Raw genomic sequence first — 27,143 nt, forward strand, 5'->3', positions numbered from 1 at the left:
TGACTGACTGTGAGACGAGAAGATGAAGATTTTCTGCTCCCAGCATACATTGCAGCATGCTTAGGCAAATGAGGAGCGAGACCAACCAATCCCTCGCCACTTCGCTGAAAGCTCCTCATCTGCATAAAGAGAACACTTTTACAAGGGAGCAGAGTGGCGCAGCGGAAGCGTGCTGGGCCCATAACCCAGAGGTCGATGGATTGAAACCATCCTCTGCTATAATATTTCTTGTTTTTTCTTCTGAGGACCAATCTGTCATTTCCACGCTACCAGCAAGGAAAAGCGCAGGCTTGTGCTAGCTATGTGAGAAAAGACTTCTCAACTATCTGTCTCTGCTGAAATACAAGAGAGTGATCGCCAAAGGATCAACCCCATACTTTGAAAGTAAAGATACCCAATTATAAGCATAAATGACTGGTGGGACCGTCACACGTTTTTCTGGGCATGCTTTTAATGTCATTCTTGCCTTTTCGTTCTGCTCTTATCATTCTCCTGGGCATTTCATGGAAGGCACTCTCTTTCTCTTCGCTGCTTTGCTTCCAATGCTGCCTAAATATGTTCATTTCCACTATTTGTACTACTGCTTTCCATTTCTTCTCTTCTGCACAGATTTGGCCTTGGTTTCAATCCCCAGTTCCTTACCCTCTACAAGAAACTTTCTACTGCTTTTCATGTTGGTATCTAAACCAAATGCACCATTGAAACTGGTGCAAGATAGTCATTGAACTCGGGGTTGTAATCTTTAGAACCGAGAGCACCCACATCATAGGGGGTTGGTGGTATAGTGGTGAGCATAGCTGCTTCCCAAGCAGTTGACCCGGGTTCGATTCCCGGCCAATGCAGTGCAAATTTTTATATGTTCTCCAAGCAGGATTTGTTTTAATGCAACATGTCACAAAACGGAAATATCATGAACAGATTAATCAGACGTTAAATTTAAAAAAAAATGAAATACTTAGGCAGGCACCTCGATCGCCCCATCTGCTACATTAATTGTCCTATTAGACGCTATTTTCCAAAAAGCAGAGTCACCACTCACATGTGCTGGTAATAAATATGTTGCGGGCGGTAGACAATGAAAGGGCTGAACCCCGACCAGACATTCTAACTCTAGCATCTCTATATTAAAAAGCATTTCTAGGCAATATCTAGCATGTGAATAAAAGTAGGCAAGATCCACCGATAATTCTGGCAAAAGTCCCCAACGATTTTGTGCACACTTGTTCTCTCACCTGAATGCAGCGCCACCTTGTAGCCATCGGATGTAACTGCAGCTCACAAAATGTTATATCAGAGAGCAAGTTGAGAGGACTCCAAGAGGCAGATGTCCATGGAAAGAGCCTCTCACGACAGCAGGAAGGTTGGATATTTCAAGATGGCAACATTTCCTGTCCAATGTCCTCAAGTCCCGAACGCTCCCAAACGCTCAAAAGCCTCACACCGGGCAAGCCCTCACCGGGTAGATCTCTGGCTCCCAGTTAAAATCAAATCCTGAGCATGCTAGCGCTAGGATCAAAGAGAGAGGAGAGGGTTAGAGAGCTGCTATCTTGGTAAAGGCCTGAAACTGCTAGTTCCCAAGAGGGTCTGCACTTTCAGTTATGACTGACTGTGAGACGAGAAGATGAAGATTTTCTGCACCCAGCATACATTGCAGCATGCTTAGGCAAATGAGGAGCGAGACCAACCAATCCCTCGCCACTTCGCTGAAAGCTCCTCCTCTGCATAAAGAGAACACTTTTATAAGCGAGCAGAGTGGCGCAGCGGAAGCGTGCTGGGCCCATAACCCAGAGGTCGATGGATCGAAACCATCCTCTGCTATAATATTTCTTGTTTTTTCTTCTGAGAACCAATCTGTCATTTCCACGCTACCAGCAAGGAAAAGCGCAGGCTTGTGCTAGCTATGTGAGAAAAGACTTCTCAACTATCTGTCTCTGCTGAAATACAAGAGAGTGATCGCCAAAGGATCAACCCCATACTTTGAAAGTAAAGATACCCAATTATAAGCATAAATGACTGGTGGGACCGTCACACGTTTTTCTGGGCATGCTTTGAATGTCATTCTTGCCTTTTCGTTCTGCTCTTATCATTCTCCTGGGCATTTCATGAAAGGCACTCTCTTTCTCTTCGCTGCTTTGCTTCCAATGCTGCCTAAATATGTTCATTTCCTCTATTTGTACTACTGCTTTCCATTTCTTCTCTTCTGCACAGATTTGGCCTTGGTTTCAATCCCCAGTTTCTTACCCTCTACAAGAAACTTTCTACTGCTTTTCATGTTGGTATCTAAACCAAATGCACCATTGAAACTGGTGCAAGATAGTCATTGAACTCGGGGTTGTAATCTTTAGAACCGAGAGCACCCACATCATAGGGCGTTGGTGGTATAGTGGTGAGCATAGCTGCTTCCCAAGCAGTTGACCCGGGTTCGATACCCGGCCAATGCAGTGCAAATTTTTATATGTTCTCCAAGCAGGATTTGTTTTAATGCAACATGTCACAAAACGGAAATATCATGAACAGATTAATCAGACGTTAAATTAAAAAAAAAATGAAATACTTAGGCAGGCATCTGGATCGCCCCATCTGCTACATTCATTGTCCTATTAGATGCTATTTTCCAAAAAGCAGAGTCACCACTCACATGTGCTGGTAATAAATATGTTGCGGGCGGTAGACAATGAAAGGGCTGAACCCCGACCAGACATTCTAACTCTAGCATCTCTATATTAAAAAGCATTTCTAGGCAATATCTAGCATGTGAATAAAAGTAGGCAAGATCCACCGATGAATCTGGCAAAAGTCCCCAACGATTTTGTGCACACTTGTTCTCTCACCTGAATGCAGCGCCACCTTGTAGCCATCGGATGTAACTGCAGCTCACAAAATGTTATATCAGAGAGCAAGTTGAGAGGACTCCAAGAGGCAGATGTCCATGGAAAGAGCCTCTCACAACAGCAGGAAGGTTGGGTATTTCAAGATGGCAACATTTCCTGTCCAACGTCCTCACATCCCGAACGCTCCCAAACGCTCAAAAGCCTCGCCCTCACCGGGTAGATCTCTGGCTCCCAGTTAAAATCAAATCCTGAGCATGCTAGCGCTAGGATCAAAGAGAGAGGAGAGGGTTAGAGAGCTGCTATCTTGGTAAAGGCCTGAAACTGCTAGTTCCCAAGAGGGTCTGCACTTTCAGTTATGACTGACTGTGAGACGAGAAGATGAAGATTTTCTGCTCCCAGCATACATTGCAGCATGCTTAGGCAAATGAGGAGCGAGACCAACCAATCCCTCGCCACTTCGCTGAAAGCTCCTCATCTGCATAAAGAGAACAATTTTACAAGGGAGCAGAGTGGCGCAGCGGAAGCGTGCTGGGCCCATAACCCAGAGGTCGATGGATCGAAACCATCCTCTGCTATAATATTTCTTGTTTTTTCTTCTGAGGACCAATCTGTCATTTCCACGCTACCAGCAAGGAAAAGCGCCGGCTTGTGCTAGCTATGTGAGAAAAGACTTCTCAACTATCTGTCTCTGCTGAAATATAAGAGAGTGATCGCCAAAGGATCAACCCCATACTTTGAAAGTAAAGATACCCAATTATAAGCATAAATGACTGGTGGGACCGTCACACGTTTTTCTGGGCATGCTTTGAATGTCATTCTTGCCTTTTCGTTCTGCTCTTATCATTCTCCTGGGCATTTCATGGAAGGCACTCTCTTTCTCTTCGCTGCTTTGCTTCCAATGCTGCCTAAATATGTTCATTTCCACTATTTGTACTACTGCTTTCCATTTCTTCTCTTCTGCACAGATTTGGCCTTGGTTTCAATCCCCAGTTCCTTACCATCTACAAGAAACTTTCTACTGCTTTTCATGTTGGTATCTAAACCAAATGCACCATTGAAACTGGTGCAAGATAGTCATTGAACTCGGGGTTGTAATCTTTAGAACCGAGAGCACCCACATCATAGGGCGTTGGTGGTATAGTGGTGAGCATAGCTGCTTCCCAAGCAGTTGACCCGGGTTCGATTCCCAGCCAATGCAGTGCAAATTTTTATATGTTCTCCAAGCAGGATTTGTTTTAATGCAACATGTCACAAAACGGAAATATCATGAACAGATTAATCAGACGTTAAATTAAAAAAAAAATGAAATACTTAGGCAGGCATCTCGATCGCCCCATCTGCTACATTCATTGTCCTATTAGATGCTATTTTCCAAAAAGCAGAGTCACCACTCACATGTGCTGGTAATAAATATGTTGCGGGCGGTAGACAATGAAAGGGCTGAACCCCGACCAGACATTCTAACTCTAGCATCTCTATATTAAAAAGCATTTCTAGGCAATATCTAGCATGTGAATAAAAGTAGGCAAGATCCACCGATGAATCTGGCAAAAGTCCCCAACGATTTTGTGCACACTTGTTCTCTCACCTGAATGCAGCGCCACCTTGTAGCCATCGGATGTAACTGCAGCTCACAAAATGTTATATCAGAGAGCAAGTTGAGAGGACTCCAAGAGGCAGGTTATATCAGAGAGCAAGTTGAGAGGACTCCAAGAGGCAGATGTCCATGGAAAGAGCCTCTCACGACAGCAGGAAGGTTGGATATTTCAAGATGGCAACATTTCCTGTCCAAAGTCCTCACGTCCCGAATGCTCCCAAACGCTCAAAAGCCTCACACCGGGCAAGCCCTCACCGGGTAGATCTCTGGCTCCCAGTTAAAATCAAATCCTGAGCATGCTAGCGCTAGGATCAAAGAGAGAGGAGAGGGTTAGAGAGCTGCTATCTTGGTAAAGGCCTGAAACTGCTAGTTCCCAAGAGGGTCTGCACTTTCAGTTATGACTGACTGTGAGACGAGAAGATGAAGATTTTCTGCACCCAGCATACATTGCAGCATGCTTAGGCAAATGAGGAGCGAGACCCACCAATCCCTCGCCACTTCGCTGAAAGCTCCTCCTCTGCATAAAGAGAACACTTTTACAAGGGAGCAGAGTGGCGCAGCGGAAGCGTGCTGGGCCCATAACCCAGAGGTCGATGGATCGAAACCATCCTCTGCTATAATATTTCTTGTTTTTTCTTCTGAGAACCAATCTGTCATTTCCACGCTACCAGCAAGGAAAAGCGCAGGCTTGTGCTAGCTATGTGAGAAAAGACTTCTCAACTATCTGTCTCTGCTGAAATACAAGAGAGTGATCGCCAAAGGATCAACCCCATACTTTGAAAGTAAAGATACCCAATTATAAGCATAAATGACTGGTGGGACCGTCACACGTTTTTCTGGGCATGCTTTGAATGTCATTCTTGCCTTTTCGTTCTGCTCTTATCATTCTCCTGGGCATTTCATGGAAGGCACTCTCTTTCTCTTCGCTGCTTTGCTTCCAATGCTGCCTAAATATGTTCAGTTCCACTATTTGTACTACTGCTTTCCATTTCTTCTCTTCTGCACAGATTTGGCCTTGGTTTCAATCCCCAGTTCCTTACCCTCTACAAGAAACTTTCTACTGCTTTTCATGTTGGTATCTAAACCAAATGCACCATTGAAACTGGTGCAAGATAGTCATTGAACTCGGGGTTGTAATCTTTAGAACCGAGAGCAACCACATCATAGGGCGTTGGTGGTATAGTGGTGAGCATAGCTGCTTCTCAAACAGTTGACCCGGGTTCGATTCCCGGCCAATGCAGTGCAAATTTTTATATGTTCTCCAAGCAGGATTTGTTTTAATGCAACATGTCACAAAACGGAAATATCATGAACAGATTAATCAGACGTTAAATTAAAAAAAAAATGAAATACTTAGGCAGGCATCTCGATCGCCCCATCTGCTACATTCATTGTCCTATTAGATGCTATTTTCCAAAAAGCAGAGTCACCACTCACATGTGCTGGTAATAAATATGTTGCGGGCGGTAGACAATGAAAGGGCTGAACCCCGACCAGACATTCTAACTCTAGCATCTCTATATTAAAAAGCATTTCTAGGCAATATCTAGCATGTGAATAAAAGTAGGCAAGATCCACCGATGAATCTGGCAAAAGTCCCCAACGATTTTGTGCACACTTGTTCTCTCACCTGAATGCAGCGCCACCTTGTAGCCATCGGATGTAACTGCAGCTCACAAAATGTTATATCAGAGAGCAAGTTGAGAGGACTCCAAGAGGCAGATGTCCATGGAAAGAGCCTCTCACAACAGCAGGAAGGTTGGGTATTTCAAGATGGCAACATTTCCTGTCCAACGTCCTCACATCCCGAACGCTCCCAAACGCTCAAAAGCCTCGCCCTCACCGGGTAGATCTCTGGCTCCCAGTTAAAATCAAATCCTGAGCATGCTAGCGCTAGGATCAAAGAGAGAGGAGAGGGTTAGAGAGCTGCTATCTTGGTAAAGGCCTGAAACTGCTAGTTCCCAAGAGGGTCTGCACTTTCAGTTATGACTGACTGTGAGACGAGAAGATGAAGATTTTCTGCTCCCAGCATACATTGCAGCATGCTTAGGCAAATGAGGAGCGAGACCCACCAATCCCTCGCCACTTCGCTGAAAGCTCCTCATCTGCATAAAGAGAACAATTTTACAAGGGAGCAGAGTGGCGCAGCGGAAGCGTGCTGGGCCCATAACCCAGAGGTCGATGGATCGAAACCATCCTCTGCTATAATATTTCTTGTTTTTTCTTCTGAGGACCAATCTGTCATTTCCACGCTACCAGCAAGGAAAAGCGCCGGCTTGTGCTAGCTATGTGAGAAAAGACTTCTCAACTATCTGTCTCTGCTGAAATACAAGAGAGTGATCGCCAAAGGATCAACCCCATACTTTGAAAGTAAAGATACCCAATTATAAGCATAAATGACTGGTGGGACCGTCACACGTTTTTCTGGGCATGCTTTGAATGTCATTCTTGCCTTTTCGTTCTGCTCTTATCATTCTCCTGGGCATTTCATGGAAGGCACTCTCTTTCTCTTCGCTGCTTTGCTTCCAATGCTGCCTAAATATGTTCAGTTCCACTATTTGTACTACTGCTTTCCATTTCTTCTCTTCTGCACAGATTTGGCCTTGGTTTCAATCCCCAGTTCCTTACCCTCTACAAGAAACTTTCTACTGCTTTTCATGTTGGTATCTAAACCAAATGCACCATTGAAACTGGTGCAAGATAGTCATTGAACTCGGGGTTGTAATCTTTAGAACCGAGAGCAACCACATCATAGGGCGTTGGTGGTATAGTGGTGAGCATAGCTGCTTCTCAAGCAGTTGACCCGGGTTCGATTCCCGGCCAATGCAGTGCAAATTTTTATATGTTCTCCAAGCAGGATTTGTTTTAATGCAACATGTCACAAAACGGAAATATCATGAACAGATTAATCAGACGTTAAATTAAAAAAAAAAATGAAATACTTAGGCAGGCATCTCGATCGCCCCATCTGCTACATTCATTGTCCTATTAGATGCTATTTTCCAAAAAGCAGAGTCACCACTCACATGTGCTGGTAATAAATATGTTGCGGGCGGTAGACAATGAAAGGGCTGAACCCCGACCAGACATTCTAACTCTAGCATCTCTATATTAAAAAACATTTCTAGGCAATATCTAGCATGTGAATAAAAGTAGGCAAGATCCACCGATGAATCTGGCAAAAGTCCCCAACGATTTTGTGCACACTTGTTCTCTCACCTGAATGCAGCGCCACCTTGTAGCCATCGGATGTAACTGCAGCTCACAAAATGTTATATCAGAGAGCAAGTTGAGAGGACTCCAAGAGGCAGATGTCCATGGAAAGAGCCTCTCACGACAGCAGGAAGGTTGGGTATTTCAAGATGGCAACATTTCCTGTCCAACGTCCCGAACGCTCCCAAACGCTCAAAAGCCTCAGCCCTCACCGGGTAGATCTCTGGCTCCCAGTTAAAATCAAATCCTGAGCATGCTAGCGCTAGGATCAAAGAGAGAGGAGAGGGTTAGAGAGCTGCTATCTTGGTAAAGGCCTGAAACTGCTAGTTCCCAAGAGGGTCTGCACTTTCAGTTATGACTGACTGTGAGACGAGAAGATGAAGATTTTCTGCTCCCAGCATACATTGCAGCATGCTTAGGCAAATGAGGAGCGAGACCCACCAATCCCTCGCCACTTCGCTGAAAGCTCCTCATCTGCATAAAGAGAACACTTTTACAAGGGAGCAGAGTGGCGCAGCGGAAGCGTGCTGGGCCCATAACCCAGAGGTCGATGGATCGAAACCATCCTCTGCTATAATATTTCTTGTTTTTTCTTCTGAGGACCAATCTGTCATTTCCACGCTACCAGCAAGGAAAAGCGCAGGCTTGTGCTAGCTATGTGAGAAAAGACTTCTCAACTATCTGTCTCTGCTGAAATACAAGAGAGTGATCGCCAAAGGATCAACCCCATACTTTGAAAGTAAAGATACCCAATTATAAGCATAAATGACTGGTGGGACCGTCACACGTTTTTCTGGGCATGCTTTGAATGTCATTCTTGCCTTTTCGTTCTGCTCTTATCATTCTCCTGGGCATTTCATGGAAGGCACTCTCTTTCTCTTCGCTGCTTTGCTTCCAATGCTGCCTAAATATGTTCATTTCCACTATTTGTACTACTGCTTTCCATTTCTTCTCTTCTGCACAGATTTGGCCTTGGTTTCAATCCCCAGTTCCTTACCCTCTACAAGAAACTTTCTACTGCTTTTCATGTTGGTATCTAAACCAAATGCACCATTGAAACTGGTGCAAGATAGTCATTGAACTCGGGGTTGTAATCTTTAGAACCGAGAGCACCCACATCATAGGGCGTTGGTGGTATAGTGGTGAGCATAGCTGCTTCCCAAGCAGTTGACCCGGGTTCGATTCCCGGCCAATGCAGTGCAAATTTTTATATGTTCTCCAAGCAGGATTTGTTTTAATGCAACATGTCACAAAACGGAAATATCATGAACAGATTAATCAGACGTTAAATTAAAAAAAAAATGAAATACTTAGGCAGGCACCTCGATCGCCCCATCTGCTACATTAATTGTCCTATTAGACGCTATTTTCCAAAAAGCAGAGTCACCACTCACATGTGCTGGTAATAAATATGTTGCGGGCGGTAGACAATGAAAGGGCTGAACCCCGACCAGACATTCTAACTCTAGCATCTCTATATTAAAAAGCATTTCTAGGCAATATCTAGCATGTGAATAAAAGTAGGCAAGATCCACCGATGAATCTGGCAAAAGTCCCCAACGATTTTGTGCACACTTGTTCTCTCACCTGAATGCAGCGCCACCTTGTAGCCATCGGATGTAACTGCAGCTCACAAAATGTTATATCAGCGAGCAAGTTGAGAGGACTCCAAGAGGCAGATGTCCATGGAAAGAGCCTCTCACGACAGCAGGAAGGTTGGATATTTCAAGATGGCAACATTTCCTGTCCAATGTCCTCACGTCCCGAACGCTCCCAAACGCTCAAAAGCCTCGCCCTCACCGGGTAGATCTCTGGCTCCCAGTTAAAATCAAATCCTGAGCATGCTAGCGCTAGGATCAAAGAGAGAGGAGAGGGTTAGAGAGCTGCTATCTTGGTAAAGGCCTGAAACTGCTAGTTCCCAAGAGGGTCTGCACTTTCAGTTATGACTGACTGTGAGACGAGAAGATGAAGATTTTCTGCACCCAGCATACATTGCAGCATGCTTAGGCAAATGAGGAGCGAGACCAACCAATCCCTCGCCACTTCGCTGAAAGCTCCTCCTCTGCATAAAGAGAACACTTTTACAAGGGAGCAGAGTGGCGCAGCGGAAGCGTGCTGGGCCCATAACCCAGAGGTTGATGGATCAAAACCATCCTCTGCTATAATATTTCTTGTTTTTTCTTCTGAGAACCAATCTGTCATTTCCACGCTACCAGCAAGGAAAAGCGCAGGCTTGTGCTAGCTATGTGAGAAAAGACTTCTCAACTATCTGTCTCTGCTGAAATACAAGAGAGTGATCGCCAAAGGATCAACCCCATACTTTGAAAGTAAAGATACCCAATTATAAGCATAAATGACTGGTGGGACCGTCACACGTTTTTCTGGGCATGCTTTGAATGTCATTCTTGCCTTTTCGTTCTGCTCTTATCATTCTCCTGGGCATTTCATGGAAGGCACTCTCTTTCTCTTCGCTGCTTTGCTTCCAATGCTGCCTAAATATGTTCATTTCCACTATTTGTACTACTGCTTTCCATTTCTTCTCTTCTGCACAGATTTGGCCTTGGTTTCAATCCCCAGTTCCTTACCCTCTACAAGAAACTTTCTACTGCTTTTCATGTTGGTATCTAAACCAAATGCACCATTGAAACTGGTGCAAGATAGTCATTGAACTCGGGGTTGTAATCTTTAGAACCGAGAGCACCCACATCATAGGGCGTTGGTGGTATAGTGGTGAGCATAGCTGCTTCCCAAGCAGTTGACCCGGGTTCGATTCCCGGCCAATGCAGTGCAAATTTTTATATGTTCTCCAAGCAGGATTTGTTTTAATGCAACATGTCACAAAACGGAAATATCATGAACAGATTAATCAGACGTTAAATTTAAAAAAAAATGAAATACTTAGGCAGGCATCTCGATCGCCCCATCTGCTACATTCATTGTCCTATTAGATGCTATTTTCCAAAAAGCAGAGTCACCACTCACATGTGCTGGTAATAAATATGTTGCGGGCGGTAGACAATGAAAGGGCTGATCCCCGACCAGACATTCTAACTCTAGCATCTCTATATTAAAAAGCATTTCTAGGCAATATCTAGCATGTGAATAAAAGTAGGCAAGATCCACCGATGAATCTGGCAAAAGTCCCCAACGATTTTGTGCACACTTGTTCTCTCACCTGAATGCAGCGCCACCTTGTAGCCATCGGATGTAACTGCAGCTCACAAAATGTTATATCAGCGAGCAAGTTGAGAGGACTCCAAGAGGCAGATGTCCATGGAAAGAGCCTCTCACGACAGCAGGAAGGTTGGATATTTCAAGATGGCAACATTTCCTGTCCAATGTCCTCACGTCCCGAACGCTCCCAAACGCTCAAAAGCCTCTCACCGGGTAGATCTCTGGCTCCCAGTTAAAATCAAATCCTGAGCATGCTAGCGCTAGGATCAAAGAGAGAGGAGAGGGTTAGAGAGCTGCTATCTTGGTAAAGGCCTGAAACTGCTAGTTCCCAAGAGGGTCTGCACTTTCAGTTATGACTGACTGTGAGACGAGAAGATGAAGATTTTCTGCACCCAGCATACATTGCAGCATGCTTAGGCAAATGAGGAGCGAGACCAACCAATCCTTCGCCACTTCGCTGAAAGCTCCTCCTCTGCATAAAGAGAACACTTTTACAAGGGAGCAGAGTGGCGCAGCGGAAGCGTGCTGGGCCCATAACCCAGAGGTCGATGGATCGAAACCATCCTCTGCTATAATATTTCTTGTTTATTCTTCTGAGAACCAATCTGTCATTTCCACGCTACCAGCAAGGAAAAGCGCAGGCTTGTGCTAGCTATGTGAGAAAAGACTTCTCAACTATCTGTCTCTGCTGAAATACAAGAGAGTGATCGCCAAAGGATCAACCCCATACTTTGAAAGTAAAGATACCCAATTATAAGCATAAATGACTGGTGGGACCGTCACACGTTTTTCTGGGCATGCTTTGAATGTCATTCTTGCCTTTTCGTTCTGCACTTATCATTCTCCTGGGCATTTCATGGAAGGCACTCTCTTTCTCTTCGCTGCTTTGCTTCCAATGCTGCCTAAATATGTTCATTTCCACTATTTGTACTACTGCTTTCCATTTCTTCTCTTCTGCACAGATTTGGCCTTGGTTTCAATCCCCAGTTCCTTACCCTCTACAAGAAACTTTCTACTGCTTTTCATGTTGGTATCTAAACCAAATGCACTATTGAAACTGGTGCAAGATAGTCATTGAACTCGGGGTTGTAATCTTTAGAACCGAGAGCAACCACATCATAGGGCGTTGGTGGTATAGTGGTGAGCATAGCTGCTTCCCAAGCAGTTGACCCGGGTTCGATTCCCGGCCAATGCAGTGCAAATTTTTATATGTTCTCCAAGCAGGATTTGTTTTAATGCAACATGTCACAAAACGGAAATATCATGAACAGATTAATCAGACGTTAAATTAAAAAAAAAATGAAATACTTAGGCAGGCATCTCGATCGCCCCATCTGCTACATTCATTGTCCTATTAGATGCTATTTTCCAAAAAGCAGAGTCACCACTCACATGTGCTGGTAATAAATATGTTGCGGGCGGTAGACAATGAAAGGGCTGAACCCCGACCAGACATTCTAACTCTAGCATCTCTATATTAAAAAGCATTTCTAGGCAATATCTAGCATGTGAATAAAAGTAGGCAAGATCCACCGATGAATCTGGCAAAAGTCCCCAACGATTTTGTGCACACTTGTTCTCTCACCTGAATGCAGCGCCACCTTGTAGCCATCGGATGTAACTGCAGCTCACAAAATGTTATATCAGAGAGCAAGTTGAGAGGACTCCAAGAGGCAGATGTCCATGGAAAGAGCCTCTCACGACAGCAGGAAGGTTGGGTATTTCAAGATGGCAACATTTCCTGTCCAACGTCCTCACGTCCCGAACGCTCCCAAACGCTCAAAAGCCTCGCCCTCACCGGGTAGATCTCTGGCTCCCAGTTAAAATCAAATCCTGAGCATGCTAGCGCTAGGATCAAAGAGAGAGGAGAGGGTTAGAGAGCTGCTATCTTGGTAAAGGCCTGAAACTGCTAGTTCCCAAGAGGGTCTGCACTTTCAGTTATGACTGACTGTGAGACGAGAAGATGAAGATTTTCTGCACCCAGCATACATTGCAGCATGCTTAGGCAAATGAGGAGTGAGACCAACCAATCCCTCGCCACTTCGCTGAAAGCTCCTCCTCTGCATAAAGAGAACACTTTTACAAGGGAGCAGAGTGGCGCAGCGGAAGCGTGCTGGGCCCATAACCCTGAGGTCGATGGATCGAAACCATCCTCTGCTATAATATTTCTTGTTTTTTCTTCTGAGAACCAATCTGTCATTTCCACGCTACCAGCAAGGAAAAGCGCAGGCTTGTGCTAGCTATGTGAGAAAAGACTTCTCAACTATCTGTCTTTGCTGAAATACAAGAGAGTGATCGCCAAAGGATCAACCCCATACTTTGAAAGTAAAGATACCCAATTATAAGCATAAATGACTGGTGGGACCGTCACACGTTTTTCTGGGCATGCTTTGAATGTCATTCTTGCCTTTTCGTTCTGCTCTTATCATTCTCCTGGGCATTTCATGGAAGGCACTCTCTTTCTCTTCGCTGCTTTGCTTCCAATGCTGCCTAAATATGTTCATTTCCACTATTTGTACTACTGCTTTCCATTTCTTCTCTTCTGCACAGATTTGGCCTTGGTTTCAATCCCCAGTTTCTTACCCTCTACAAGAAACTTTCTACTGCTTTTCATGTTGGTATCTAAACCAAATGCACCATTGAAACTGGTGCAAGATAGTCATTGAACTCGGGGTTGTAATCTTTAGAACCGAGAGCACCCACATCATAGGGCGTTGGTGGTATAGTGGTGAGCATAGCTGCTTCCCAAGCAGTTGACCCGGGTTCGATTCCCGGCCAATGCAGTGCAAATTTTTATATGTTCTCCAAGCAGGATTTGTTTTAATGCCACATGTCACAAAACGGAAATATCATGAACAGATTAATCAGACGTTAAATTAAAAAAAAAATGAAATACTTAGGCAGGCATCTCGATCGCCCCATCTGCTACATTCATTGTCCTATTAGATACTATTTTCCAAAAAGCAGAGTCACCACTCACATGTGCTGGTAATAAATATGTTGCGGGCGGTAGACAATGAAAGGGCTGAACCCCGACCAGACATTCTAACTCTAGCATCTCTATATTAAAAAGCATTTCTAGGCAATATCTAGCATGTGAATAAAAGTAGGCAAGATCCACCGATGAATCTGGCAAAAGTCCCCAACGATTTTGTGCACACTTGTTCTCTCACCTGAATGCAGCGCCACCTTGTAGCCATCGGATGTAACTGCAGCTCACAAAATGTTATATCAGAGAGCAAGTTGAGAGGACTCCAAGAGGCAGATGTCCATGGAAAGAGCCTCTCACGACAGCAGGAAGGTTGGATATTTCAAGATGGCAACATTTCCTGTCCAACGTCCTCACGTCCCGAATGCTCCCAAACGCTCAAAAGCCTCACACCGGGCAAGCCCTCACCGGGTAGATCTCTGGCTCCCAGTTAAAATCAAATCCTGAGCATGCTAGCGCTAGGATCAAAGAGAGAGGAGAGGGTTAGAGAGCTGCTATCTTGGTAAAGGCCTGAAACTGCTAGTTCCCAAGAGGGTCTGCACTTTCAGTTATGACTGACTGTGAGACGAGAAGATGAAGATTTTCTGCACCCAGCATACATTGCAGCATGCTTAGGCAAATGAGGAGCGAGACCCACCAATCCCTCGCCACTTCGCTGAAAGCTCCTCCTCTGCATAAAGAGAACACTTTTACAAGGGAGCAGAGTGGCGCAGCGGAAGCGAGCTGGGCCCATAACCCAGAGGTCGATGGATCGAAACCATCCTCTGCTATAATGTTTCTTGTTTTTTCTTCTGAGAACCAATCTGTCATTTCCACGCTACCAGCAAGGAAAAGCGCAGGCTTGTGCTAGCTATGTGAGAAAAGACTTCTCAACTATCTGTCTCTGCTGAAATACAAGAGAGTGATCGCCAAAGGATCAACCCCATACTTTGAAAGTAAAGATACCCAATTATAAGCATAAATGACTGGTGGGACCGTCACACGTTTTTCTGGGCATGCTTTGAATGTCATTCTTGCCTTTTCGTTCTGCTCTTATCATTCTCCTGGGCATTTCATGGAAGGCACTCTCTTTCTCTTCGCTGCTTTGCTTCCAATGCTGCCTAAATATGTTCATTTCCACTATTTGTACTACTGCTTTCCATTTCTTCTCTTCTGCACAGATTTGGCCTTGGTTTCAATCCCCAGTTTCTTACCCTCTACAAGAAACTTTCTACTGCTTTTCATGTTGGTATCTAAACCAAATGCACCATTGAAACTGGTGCAAGATAGTCATTGAACTCGGGGTTGTAATCTTTAGAACCGAGAGCACCCATATCATAGGGCGTTGGTGGTATAGTGGTGAGCATAGCTGTTTCCCAAGCAGTTGACCCGGGTTCGATTCCCGGCCAATGCAGTGCAAATTTTTATATGTTCTCCAAGCAGGATTTGTTTTAATGCAACATGTCACAAAACGGAAATATCATGAACAGATTAATCAGACGTTAAATTTAAAAAAAAATGAAATACTTAGGCAGGCATCTCGATCGCCCCATCTGCTACATTCATTGTCCTATTAGATGCTATTTTCCAAAAAGCAGAGTCACCACTCACATGTGCTGGTAATAAATATGTTGCGGGCGGTAGACAATGAAAGGGCTGAACCCCGACCAGACATTCTAACTCTAGCATCTCTATATTAAAAAGCATTTCTAGGCAATATCTAGCATGTGAATAAAAGTAGGCAAGATCCACCGATGAATCTGGCAAAAGTCCCCAACGATTTTGTGCACACTTGTTCTCTCACCTGAATGCAGCGCCACCTTGTAGCCATCGGATGTAACTGCAGCTCACAAAATGTTATATCAGAAAGCAAGTTGAGAGGACTCCAAGAGGCAGATGTCCATGGAAAGAGCCTCTCACGACAGCAGGAAGGTTGGATATTTCAAGATGGCAACATTTCCTGTCCAACGTCCTCACGTCCCGAATGCTCCCAAACGCTCAAAAGCCTCCCCTCACTGGGTAGATCTCTGGCTCCCAGTTAAAATCAAATCCTGAGCATGCTAGCGCTAGGATCAAAGAGAGAGGAGAGGGTTAGAGAGCTGCTATCTTGGTAAAGGCCTGAAACTGCTAGTTCCCAAGAGGGTCTGCACTTTCAGTTATGACTGACTGTGAGACGAGAAGATGAAGATTTTCTGCACCCAGCATACATTGCAGCATGCTTAGGCAAATGAGGAGCGAGACCCACCAATCCCTCGCCACTTCGCTGAAAGCTCCTCCTCTGCATAAAGAGAACACTTTTACAAGGGAGCAGAGTGGCGCAGCGGAAGCGTGCTGGGCCCATAACCCAGAGGTCGATGGATCGAAACCATCCTCTGCTATAATATTTCTTGTTTTTTCTTCTGAGAACCAATCTGTCATTTCCACGCTACCAGCAAGGAAAAGCGCAGGCTTGTGCTAGCTATGTGAGAAAAGACTTCTCAACTATCTGTCTCTGCTGAAATACAAGAGAGTGATCGCCAAAGGATCAACCCCATACTTTGAAAGTAAAGATACCCAATTATAAGCATAAATGACTGGTGGGACCGTCACACGTTTTTCTGGGCATGCTTTGAATGTCATTCTTGCCTTTTCGTTCTGCTCTTATCATTCTCCTGGGCATTTCATGGAAGGCACTCTCTTTCTCTTCGCTGCTTTGCTTCCAATGCTGCCTAAATATGTTCATTTCCACTATTTGTACTACTGCTTTCCATTTCTTCTCTTCTGCACAGATTTGGCCTTGGTTTCAATCCCCAGTTCCTTACCCTCTACAAGAAACTTTCTACTGCTTTTCATGTTGGTATCTAAACCAAATGCACCATTGAAACTGGTGCAAGATAGTCATTGAACTCGGGGTTGTAATCTTTAGAACCGAGAGCACCCACATCATAGGGCGTTGGTGGTATAGTGGTGAGCATAGCTGCTTCCCAAGCAGTTGACCCGGGTTCGATTCCCGGCCAATGCAGTGCAAATTTTTATATGTTCTCCAAGCAGGATTTGTTTTAATGCAACATGTCACAAAACGGAAATATCATGAACAGATTAATCAGACGTTAAATTTAAAAAAAAATGAAATACTTAGGCAGGCATCTCGATCGCCCCATCTGCTACATTCATTGTCCTATTAGATGCTATTTTCCAAAAAGCAGAGTCACCACTCACATGTGCTGGTAATAAATATGTTGCGGGCGGTAGACAATGAAAGGGCTGAACCCCGACCAGACATTCTAACTCTAGCATCTCTATATTAAAAAGCATTTCTAGGCAATATCTAGCATGTGAATAAAAGTAGGCAAGATCCACCGATGAATCTGGCAAAAGTCCCCAACGATTTTGTGCACACTTGTTCTCTCACCTGAATGCAGCGCCACCTTGTAGCCATCGGATGTAACTGCAGCTCACAAAATGTTATATCAGAGAGCAAGTTGAGAGGACTCCAAGAGGCAGATGTCCATGGTGTGGTAAATAAAATTCCTTTACCGGGACTTAATTTGATGCGGAAACATAATAAAATAGCTCAGTAAAATGAGAGGCAGAATCCGTGGTATTAGAGGTTCGGAATGGGCTTTATTCCAATGAACGATTATAATCGGTTGCTCCAAGTTCCATCACCACGGAGGTTCAGGAAGTGAAGTACATACTTTATTGACAAGAAATGACTTTTATAGTACATACATTACAATGAAGCGAATACAGTAGGCGTAACAATTGATAAGGAAAATGACGATTCATATGCGTAACCGAAAATGGGTGTAATAAGGAGTAAAAAGGAACATAATTGGTTATGATGTCATATATAGGTGGATCTATAAGATAATACTTGGCATAGATGCGCGCGCAGCAGCATGACGTGTGATTGACGTGCAACTAGGGGGTGAAGGGGACTTGACATTTAGCTCTACATGTGGAGACGAAAAGTCTGGGGGGTCAAGTCAACCTAATCCCAAATCATATCTAACATCCTATGTTTAAAGAACTATGTTATCCATAAAAGAAGGACTCTTGGACAAAATCTATTCTATACTGACTGTGTGTGCGTGCACAAGCGTCTAAGTGTCTACACTAAATGCGAGGGCGGAATCTTCCATAGTAACAAGGCTATGAATTACTTGCATAAAGACAGAGAAGCCGAGCCTTTGCTCGGTAGCTGGAAGAAATGTTTACTTAAACTACTAGACAGGAATGCATCGGCTGAGGGGCGAAGCAGATAACTCGAAGGTGAAATACAGTTCTTGGCAGAGAATAGGCTGATGTCAGGCTTCGTGAGCCGCGCAGAGAATGAGACAAAGTTCATGGTCACAGATGCAGGCTCAGACTGGAGTTTTCAGAGGCAGAAGGCAAGAAGAGTTCAATGACAGAATCAGGGCCTACTTGCCTGGACTGTAAAATGGCATAAGTGAACCATATAAAGGCGGTGGCCTTTCGTACTTAGGAATGGAATATCCGGCCCATTCATGGCGGATCAACAGAGGACATGTTAACGGTGGACGCACATGTATTTGCGTCTTCATAACTGGAACTGGAGGGAGCATACATGTACTTGTAACATGCACATAGAACCGTTGGGGTCCAAGATAGGGGACATAACTGACCAGAAAAATCCATATTTCCACATTCCCTCCTTGTCCCCTACTTGCCCGTCAAGAGATATCAATCTTCATTAATCCATTGATCTGTTCATATAGCATCATTTGTTCTTCTTTCTTCTTCCGGGATCTTGAATGAAAATCTTGATGTGGAATGCACGATGTGGCACACAGACCACAAATCGCTGGTCCACATTGCAGGCATAAGCAGCAACTGAATAATATGAGAAGGCCAATACCTAGGAAGGATAGGACTCTCCATCCCCAGGCTGATATCACACTCCAAAACCAACCGGACCAAGTCCAGGTGCCTGGGTTCTGGTGTATCTGGCTTACAATCTTATGAAGGCGAGTTATAGCTTTATATACAGATGGCGAATTTTCTGGTATGAATACGCAGCAGCTTGATCCGATGACCCTACAAGCTCCGCCCCTATCAGCCTGGATGACGTCAAGGACAAGACGATTTTGAAGCACAACAATCCGCATAGCAGACTGCTCTTCTGTTAAATTGCCTAAGGCGGAAATAGTTTCATTCACTACTGCTTCAAGGGTTCTAGTTAATCTACGTATCAGCTTACTATTAGTAACAGTACCTATATAGGGAAAGATGCCTTTATTGAAATCTGTGTATTTTTCCCATGCTGTTTCAGTGTAATCGACTATTGGGAGATCTCTCCGCTCTCTGTTGTGTACTAAATGAATATTTCTATAATAATCAGGAGGAGCTAGGAAAACAGGTGGCAAAAGGAATGCAATGTAGCAGGTACCATCCCAATCTAGAGGTAGACGCATATATGCAGTCTGACCACATATAAAGTAGGAGTGGCGATAAGCTCTGAATGAAGATTTGCCTTGATCACTGAATTCTACTGTAGTAGTGCATTTACTATGGCCCATATGTATGGAACCAACTTTTCTTACACACAATTCACCTTTCGCTGGGAATACTGACATGGTTGGTAAAACTAGTTCAACTTTGGATTCGACATTTAGAACCATGAGATTAGGAGTAAAGTTACCTAATCCATATACTTCATTTTCTAGATCAGTTCCTGTTCCTTTGGGGCGACCCTCCTTGTCAGGGTAACAGACTTTGAATAAAACTAGGTTCAGATTTCCCCATACCCAATGGTCTTGATAATCTGCTGTGTCTGAGTCTATGGAATTGATTAAGCTGAACCATGCTCCACAGGAGCCATTATGTGTAAACGGATGTGGAAAGAAAGGCAGGACTCCTTCATAATTCTGATAGGGAGGGAGCCGGCCACACACCCAACAATTTGTCGCATTACTAGTCTGATGGGAATGATGTAACATACTAATGAAAGTGTTATTGCGCAGCGCAAGTCTATAAGACAATTCATGTGGCGGTAGGTCACTAAAAGAATGTTCAGCAGTAACATTGTAAACATTTCTGGCAATAGGGTAATATATGTGCAACAATATACTTGCAGTAATTATTAAAAGACTTAAGAAAAACAAAATTAATAATGTCACTATGCAATGGCTACGCAGTGATTTACAATACGCCTGTCGTTTCATCATTTTTCGCGACTGTCCATGATTCAGGTCTAGGCGATACATGTCGGAGACAGATTCAACCGCTTCACCTAGGAGAGGACTTAAACAATCAAATCGTCCGACGGCCTAGGCCTTAATTTTAGTTTATAAAGTTCTTTACTATCGGCCTCAGCCAGAGGTAGTTTTGAGTCAATTGGTGAGGACACACGAGGTGGGCTGTTTACATCTGAAGGAAGTCCATGAAATTTCTTGATATGACTTGAATGAATCCATCCTTTCCTGCCTTCAATCTTCACGGCTGTCCTTGTGGTTAGCAAGACCAACTTGGGTGTCTTCCACCTGGGCTCCAGCTGAGTCTTTCGGTCGAAATTCCTCACAAGGACGAGGTCCCCCGGAATTACGTCATGGGGTTTCACCTCAGTGTTGTCGGGAAAGGCTGCAGCTACCTGTGAACGACAAGATTGTAGTGCAGACATCAAGGAAGCCAAATAATCTGTCAGCATATTACAGTCAATATCAGTTATTTTGCGTGGTATAGGCGTCCCCCACATATTTGGTGGTCTGCCGAAGATCACCTCATACGGGGATAGCCCTGTTCGAGAGTGTGCTACCATTCTCATGTAGAAGAGTGCAACTGGTAACGCTACTACCCAGTCGACACCTTTCTCTCTGCATATTTTGGACAGTCTGATTTTCAGTATCTGATTATGTCTTTCTACGAGACCTGCTGCTTCGGGGTGTCGGACACAGTGGAATTTCCACTGATAACCTAACAAAAGTGAAACATGTTTCATTAATTCGGATGAGAACGGCTGGCCGTTATCTGAGTGAACAACACGTGGTAAACCGTATCGTGGGAAGAATTCTCGAACTAACTGTTTGGCAGTAGTCGGGGCAGTGTAATCTGAAACCGGGTATGCCTCCGTCCAGCGGGACAGAGCGCAGACAACTACGAGAACATATTTGAATCCTCGACATCGTTCCATCTGGATATAATCCATCTGGAGGACTTCAAAAGGGTGATTAGGAGGATGAAATCCACCTTGTTCTACGGGAACACTTTTTCCTGGGTTGAACTGGCAACAGATCATACAGGTACGGACCTTTTGTTTGGCTGCAGCTCGTAAATGCTTGTTGAACCAAATATGTTGAATGCTGTCTAGCATAGCTTTCTCTCCTAGATGCGCTGGACTATGGATAGTGTTAATAATGACTTGGACCATTGAATCAGGAAGGAACCACACAGACTTTTCCTTCATCAACCATCCTTGATCCGTTTGGATTCCTCCTAATTCGGTCCATTTCTTTATTTCATCTGGTGTAGCATGTGTCTGGATGTCAATTACGTCAAGGGTAGGATCTTTAACTGTCATACAATGTGTCGGCATCGGGACTATTGTCTTTGTCATGTCGGATGTTTGGGTTTGAGCAGTCTGTTTAGCTGTTCTGTCGGCTAGATCATTGCCTTGAGAAATGATATCAGTAACTTTCGTATGAGCTTTACATTTCATGATTGATATCGCAGTAGGTAGATGTATTGCATCTAATAAGGCATGAATGAGGGGTCCGTGCTGAATGTGGGCACCGTGGGAAGTTAAATAACCTCTCTCTCGCCACAGCACGCCGAAGTCGTGTACAACTCCGAATGCATAACGTGAGTCAGTGTATATGTTGACTTTTTTATTCGTGGCTTGAATACAGGCTTGTGTCAGAGCGATGAGCTCTGCGGCTTGAGCTGACAAAGTATTTATACGATTAGTTTCAATGACTTCAGTATCTGTTGTGACTGCGTAAGCAGCCACCAACTCTCCTGTATTTGTTCTCATACATGAACCATCTACATACAATGTCAGGTCTGGGTCTGACAATGGGACATCGGTCAAGTCTTGTCTGGGTTTCGTCGTGATAGTGATAACTTCAATACAGTCATGGGCTAGTGGGTCTGTTCCGGTTACTGGCAAAAGTGTGGCAGGATTCAATGTGTTACAGCGTCTGATTTCTATATGTGGCTGGAACAATGTAAGTTCGTACCCTGTAAGTCGCGCTATAGTCAAGTGTTGTGTTTGCGTTCTATTTACAAGAACCTCTACTGCATGTGGTACTTGAACTGTCAATGGATGTCCTAACACTATGGCATCGCTTTGTCGTATTGCTAAAGCTGTCGCTGCCACTGATTTCAGGCACGCAGGCAAAGCCTGAGCTACTGGAAAATAAGCACATGGTTTGTGTGCTCCTGCTTGTTCCTGTGTGAGTACTGACAAGGCAGTACCTTCGCGTTCTGTAACAAAGAGTGTAAACTGTTTTCTGTAACATGGCGTTGCTAAAACAGGTGCTTGACATAAAGCTTTCTTTAGGCTTTCAAAAGCTTGTATATGTTCCTGAGTCCAAGGGAGAACAGTCGATGTGGCTGCCTCCTGTGTTGTCAACTGAATGAGTGGTTTTGCTAGAAATGCATATTGAGGGATCCACTGTCTACAGTATGAAGTGAGGCCTATGAAAGCCCGCACCTCCTTTTGTGTCTTGGGTATTTGCATGTTAGCTATTAACTGAATGCGGTCGGGTGTAAGCTGCCTTCCCTCCTTGGACAGCGAGTGTCCAAGATAAATAACTCGCTGGACACAGAATTGCAGCTTAGAAGGGGACACCTTGTGCCCCTTTTCGGCTAGAAATTGTAAAACTGTCAGTGATGCTTTTTCACATTCCGGTTCACTTCTCGCGGTGATCAACAGATCATCGACGTATTGAAGCAAGGCAGTGTTAACTGGCATGTGGATACTGTCAAGTTCTCGTTTCAGTGCTTGGCTATAGATGCTGGGGCTTTCTGTAAATCCTTGAGGTGCGCGTGAGAATTTAAAGCTACGTCCATTTAAACTAAATCCGAACAAATATTGGCTTTCCGGATCTATTGGGACGCTGAAAAAGGCATTCTTGAGATCGATTACAGTAAAGAATGTCGCTTCGGAATCAATAGCTGTCAGTAATGACGAGATATCTGGGACCACAGGAAATTGTGGCACAATGCATTTGTTTAATTCGCGCAGATCAATAACCAATCGATATACTGGTGGGGCCTTCGGATCTGTTCGTTTAAGAATCGGAATTATCGGTGAATTACATACATTGGAGTCTGTTTCTACAACTACTCCTTGGGCAATGAGCTCGTCAATGATTTGTAGTAAAGCCACTACAGCATCTGGTGGTAACTTGTATTGTCGCATTCGTGGTAGCACCACTCCTGCCTTTAGTGTAACTCGATATGGTGTAATATTCATGCAACCAACATCAGTAGGGCCTTGTGCCCATAGATGTGTAGGTAAAGTCTGTAGTCGGGGATCCATGTCTCTAGATACATAGTGACCTTTAAAATCACGTAAAAACAATCTTACTCCTTCCGGAGAACAACATATTATAGCTCCTAGAGCTTTCAATGTTTTTATTCCTAACAGGTTTTCTGGACATGATTTAGTAAGCAATAAATCTGTAGTTCGGGTCAAAGGTCCTATCGTAAGTGGAAGAGGCTGTGACACTTCATTAACAATAGGTTTTCCTGAAAAACCAAGGGAAATATTCTGAGAGCCTGAGAGGGGTGCCCCTGGAACTTCACTACGTTTTATGGTTGTTCGACTTGCCCCTGTATCGAGTAAAAATTTTCTGTCTTGGCCTAATAATTCACTATGTACATAAGGTCCTTCTTGATCTACAGGGATCTCGATAAGGGGTAAGTCAACTTCCCTCTCTAGGCTTGTTCATGCGTATCGTTGATAATCAGGATAGTCGTACTGTGCGGTCTGGTACAGTTGTCGTGTCGTGGTTTGTGTGGCAGCAACAGGCAGCGCTGGTGCAGCTGGCACAAACTGTATAGACTGTTGTGACGCTGGCATGGACTGTGCATGTTGCAAGGCTCCTTGTTCATTCTGATCCTGTCTAGGTGGCCGTGGTCTTTCTTTTGTATTACCTATGGCGATATTATGTTTCAAAACTGGACAATCGTGTACGTAATGACCTGGCTTTTTACAATAATTGCATGTCCCTTTTACAGGTCCGGCTGAATCACCGGAATGTGTCATACCCTTTTTATGTCCTTCAGCTGGAACTGTCTGAGAAACTAGCATTTTCATTTTTGTGTCTTTCATGCGTCTGTGTTCATGTTCTTGTTCCTCTCTAATTCTATTGTGATGGTATTGTAACATTTGTAACATTTGTGATGGAGTGTTACCTTGCCAGGTACTCTCGAATTTTAATACTCTATTCTTTACTTGGGGCAGGGCATTTTCTACTAATTTTGTTACAAACAGATGTGGGTATGATTCGCTACTTGCTTTTAGGCCACTATTTATACCAAAACATTTTTCAAATCGGGCATAGTAATCACTAGTGTCTTCATCTTGCTTCTGTTTACAGGCTGAAATTGTACCCCAATCTTCCTTTTTCGTAGTTAATAAACGTGGCAGTACCTGTACTAATAAACCTGGTAGTGCTTTAGTTTTATCCCCAAGTCCTGCTCCTGCAGTTCGGGCCTTTTCTTCTGCTTCTAATACTGACCATTCTATCTTTTGGTCTCCTACCTCCCACTCTTTTTCCCTGAGTTTCTCATAAATGCCAGCAGGCATCAATACCTTTAATATTGTCATAATGTCGGGATAGGTATACTCTCCCATGAGTAACATGTCTTTAATTTCTCGGTGAAAACCCGCTGGATCTTTGTCATGACTGGGTACCACTTTCTTCATTTCTAACAATTCTATTTTTGATATGGGCGTATATACAAATACGCGCTTAAACTCGTTGTCCTCGCCCTTTATTGGGTGCACTTCTCGTAAGGGATTCTGTCTGTCCATGTAATACGTGGTTCTTTCCTTGATGGGCAATGAGATACGGTCTGAACATACAAAAAGAATATACTGCTTTCTTGATTCTAGAATTTCTTTAATTAACTTAGTACCTGAACCTCTCCATCTATTCGTGAGTAATTCGGTCAATATATCAGGTAAGGGACCAGGATCTGAATGTTGACTCTGATATAGTATAATGAGTTGTTGAATCATATAAATCCCAGCTAAACGCTGTTCATCTGGGGTGAGATTCAAAAATGTGCGTGCTACTGTATCATCACTATATTTTCCGGGACTGTCAACCCAATGGACAGCTGACCTGGCTAATTCTTGTTCATCCATAGAATCGAGAAAATGATAACCCCTTCGTTCTCGGAGTAGTTTGTCGGCGGCTTGGAACGAATGCTCGTTAGACCTTATATGGACTATGGGTGTTGGGAAACCCCTGTTATTGTCTGGACACATCGGACGTATCGGGTCAATAAGACATCTATTATTATTACAAGATCTTCCTCTACCTACATAGGCTATAGTTTCTGACTGTCCTGTGGGCAGTCCTGACCCTTCCTCCTCGTTTTGTTCGAACTCGTCTACCGCTAATCTTTCTTCGTGTAGGCGTTCTATTTCTTTACGGATCTTTCGGCACATGGCTATTATACAATTCTGCTTATCATGTCTTCCTTCTGATATATTCTGACTCCATCTGGTAAGAATTTGCATTGCTTCCGGGTCTACCCCTGGTCGGTCTTCATTTCTGATCACACAATTTATGAGGAAACGTAACAGTTCCCCCTGTATTTCCACTTTCTGGTATTCCATAGCTCTGTTAATACATTCAGAATCTCGTCCGGTTTGAACAAAATGATATATATTATCTAGATGCGCAGTCATTCCTGGTAACTTCCCTAGATACACCGCGGCTCGTCTGATACGTAATGATGCTAGGGTCATTTCGTCCTCTTTCCCGGGCACAGGGTCATATCTACAATCTATAAGAAGTTCCTTAAGCGTACGGGCATTTATGAGTTTGGGTGTACGTGAATGTTCTGACTCTTGAAAAGTAAGTTTATTTATTCTGGGTGGCGTAGAAAAAATATTGGTAGCACCTCCCGTAGCCCCGTCTGGGGTATCGGGCGTGAAAGGATTCGTTGAACGTGATACAGCAACTATAGGCGTGGATACAGCTATAGAAGTATCTGCAGGAACAGATGTAGAAACAGATGTGCTTGCCGGAACTCGTTGCTGTAGAGATACGGGTACCGGATCTTGGCGTTGAACCTCCCTGATAGGTGGTCTATGTGGGGCGGAATTAGCATACTCGGGAGCTGCGTCATCTAAATATGAGGAAAGAAAAACATCTTCTGCGGTTCTAGGATGCCCCTTAGGATGTACCTTTATTGGGAATAATGGGGGTGGCAAGTCTTTCGGTATCTCTGGAGTAGCCTTAGGTAATCCTTCGGCCAGAAGGGGATACATACCATTCATAAGGGCATTTCTTTGTCTGTCTACTTGTTCTGATTTCACTCGGATACCTTCCTCAATTAATAGATTTTCTTGAACTTTATTGGAATTCTCTTTACTCTTCTCTTCCTGTCTACGTGCTTTTTCTGTTCGTCTATGTGATTCCTTACGCCATAATTCAATGGCATCTTTCTGTGATTGTCTAGCTTTCTTTTTCCATAATTCTTCCTCTACTTTCACGATGCACTCTGCATCCCAGGTCCCCGCTGTGGGCCACCTCTGACTTTCTGGTAATTCCTTAGTGTAGTCTACCCATAGATCGAGAAATAATATGGCGTCTAGGCCATGTTTATGATACATGAAGTACCCTGGAGTGTCCCTAGGAGGAATAGGAACGGCTTCTTCGAGTACCCCTTTTCTTGTAGTGATCTGTCTTAGTTTCGAAAAGAGCGGCATATTGAGAACTGATCTGATACTTAATCTTGAACACACTTAGTACAAAAGCACAATAATAAACAACCATTCATACCACAATATGCCGGACGTTTAACACATTAAACATTAAACATTAAACATTTTTAACCTTTAAAATAACCAACAATGATGATCGTCTGCATAACTAATCACCAAGCATAATTCTTTGACAATAACTAGATACTTCGGAATACTTGATATACTGCTAAACAGTACATATACACTGCTAAAACAGTGCAGACCGGATTTGAGTACCCAAACCCGTCTTGACCGGCACAACCTATGTGCACGTCAGAAATGCCTCCCCAGCAATGGTACTCACCGGGTAGCTTCGGAAACGGAAGGCCTCGGAGACTGAACTTGGACCGGACTGGACTCGACTCGACTCGTTGGAAACTGGACTCGACTTCGAACTGGTGGGCCTCTGTATACCTCGGATCTTGCTCT

The 27,143-nt window shown here is 44.0% G+C and overlaps 8 non-coding genes across 8 annotated transcripts; all 8 read left to right on the forward strand.

The window, feature by feature from the left end:
- Nucleotides 1–2,369: 2,369 nt before the first annotated feature.
- Nucleotides 2,370–2,441, forward strand: TRNAG-CCC (transfer RNA glycine (anticodon CCC)). The gene has a single exon. It is a non-coding gene; the product is annotated as a tRNA-Gly (tRNA).
- Nucleotides 2,442–7,184: 4,743 nt separating this feature from the next.
- On the forward strand, nucleotides 7,185–7,256 carry TRNAE-CUC (transfer RNA glutamic acid (anticodon CUC)). Its single transcript has one exon. It is a non-coding gene; the product is annotated as a tRNA-Glu (tRNA).
- A 1,510-nt stretch (nucleotides 7,257–8,766) lies between these two features.
- Nucleotides 8,767–8,838, forward strand: TRNAG-CCC (transfer RNA glycine (anticodon CCC)). Its single transcript has one exon. It is a non-coding gene; the product is annotated as a tRNA-Gly (tRNA).
- Nucleotides 8,839–10,354: 1,516 nt separating this feature from the next.
- TRNAG-CCC (transfer RNA glycine (anticodon CCC)) lies at nucleotides 10,355–10,426 on the forward strand. Its single transcript has one exon. It is a non-coding gene; the product is annotated as a tRNA-Gly (tRNA).
- Nucleotides 10,427–11,938: 1,512 nt separating this feature from the next.
- TRNAG-CCC (transfer RNA glycine (anticodon CCC)) lies at nucleotides 11,939–12,010 on the forward strand. The gene has a single exon. It is a non-coding gene; the product is annotated as a tRNA-Gly (tRNA).
- Nucleotides 12,011–13,526: 1,516 nt separating this feature from the next.
- On the forward strand, nucleotides 13,527–13,598 carry TRNAG-CCC (transfer RNA glycine (anticodon CCC)). Its single transcript has one exon. It is a non-coding gene; the product is annotated as a tRNA-Gly (tRNA).
- Nucleotides 13,599–15,125: 1,527 nt separating this feature from the next.
- Nucleotides 15,126–15,197, forward strand: TRNAG-CCC (transfer RNA glycine (anticodon CCC)). Its single transcript has one exon. It is a non-coding gene; the product is annotated as a tRNA-Gly (tRNA).
- Nucleotides 15,198–16,712: 1,515 nt separating this feature from the next.
- TRNAG-CCC (transfer RNA glycine (anticodon CCC)) lies at nucleotides 16,713–16,784 on the forward strand. Its single transcript has one exon. It is a non-coding gene; the product is annotated as a tRNA-Gly (tRNA).
- The last annotated feature ends 10,359 nt before the right edge of the window (nucleotides 16,785–27,143 follow it).

This window comes from Triturus cristatus, chromosome 11 (assembly GCF_964204655.1).
Source record: "Triturus cristatus chromosome 11, aTriCri1.1, whole genome shotgun sequence".
Lineage (NCBI taxonomy): Eukaryota > Metazoa > Chordata > Amphibia > Caudata > Salamandridae > Triturus > Triturus cristatus.